This window comes from Eimeria mitis, genomic scaffold (assembly GCF_000499745.2).
Source record: "Eimeria mitis Houghton genomic scaffold, Emh_scaff6512, whole genome shotgun sequence".
Lineage (NCBI taxonomy): Eukaryota > Apicomplexa > Conoidasida > Eucoccidiorida > Eimeriidae > Eimeria > Eimeria mitis.
Window position 1 is genome coordinate 1,392 of NW_013574668.1, and position 1,544 is coordinate 2,935.

The window sequence follows — 1,544 nt, forward strand, 5'->3', positions numbered from 1 at the left end:
CGTCTCGGCTTAATAAGCGGCCGCATAATAGGATGTTTCTTATATGTCTGGAGCCAAAGCAGCGGGGAAAAACCATAAAATACATGGTAAACAGATTCTCATGTCTCTGTACACATGTGTACTATCCATTTCTACGTTGCAAATACACGTGCTTCAGGTGTTCCGTGTGGTCAGTGCTGCTGTGTGTTTAGCCAGTACGAAGAATGCTGCGCTGCCTCTGCTACTGCAGTCCTAGCTGCTACGCATACGTGAAATCATTTTGCGTGGCATTGCGTACCTTTTTCTGTAGTTGAGTTGTAGAGGACCTGTGCTTGTGCCTAGCATTATTGCGTGTGCTCTGTTCTCTTTTTTTCCTCTGGTCCTTGCCGCCATAGGAAGATTATTTTGTCACACTCGTATCGGCGGCAGGACCTTCGGGTTTAACTATTTATTGCCAATAACTCAAGCCACTTTGAGGGACTCCTCATCCACTTAAAACCTGTGCAGTTGGAGAGGCAAGCGGTGGGCAGGAGCGGAGATAACAGGCGAAGATCCGTAACATCTCTAGGGGCCAGTGCAGACCTTCATTTGTGGCGTGGCCTAAGGACAGTTGAGAAACACTGCTAAACAGAGGGCTCAAGTAGGCAGCTGTAGCAGCAGGTCTTTCAGCAGTAGTAGCTGCTGCTGAAGCATGTTTGTGCTGGCGGGTGGAGCAACTCCACGCAGTGGCCTCAGCCTAGACCTAGTCAAGATACCCTAAGCGTAGACCTAGTCAAGATGCTCTAAGCTCGAATGTAAGTACTCTGTACGCAGAGTTTGGCAGCGGCAGTAAGGCAGAACAGTCAGCAGGGTTGGCACCAAACCAAGCAAGGCTCGCCACAGCAAGGCCAGAGCTGTTCTCGTGTCGTGGTCGGACCAGATTCTGCGGCGAAAAGCCATTGGGGCTGCATGATCTGCGTGGATCTTGCAGATGATCTTGGATACAACATCTGCACCCACTTAAGCATTCGTGCATGCCCTAATGACGCCTGTCTCGTGTTTATCTCCTTTGCGAACACCATGCAAGTACTAGGACGACTACATTTTGTCTGCACAGCCATGAAATCCCCATTATTATTTCATATCGTTTAAACGTAATGTGTTCCTCGGTGTGGGCGCTTGCTGAGCCCTCCCACTGTTCCCACTGTTTCGCGCAGCACACCTTTCCAACCTACAACGTGTGGAAATCACTGGGTGCCATTGGAGGGTGCTTTCAAGAATGCATCTCGCCACATTTCAGTTCTGCAATACATAAGGTTGCGTTTGCATTAATTGACTCTGGCGTTCTCGGAGAACCTAGTGGCACACTGTAGAGAGCTCCACAGCGGCGTTCACGTCTCTCAGCCCGCTGGCTCGCATTTCTACTAAACTTGATTTTCCAACCGATTCGCGGAGCTGGGCACATGAGCAGTAGTTTCGTCTCCAAGTTCCGCTTTACCCTCAGGTCCTGCTGTCATCTGTCCATGTACATTTCGATGTCTTCAAACTGAATAGTGTCTCACTCACCTGTGCGCTGTGAATCCCAA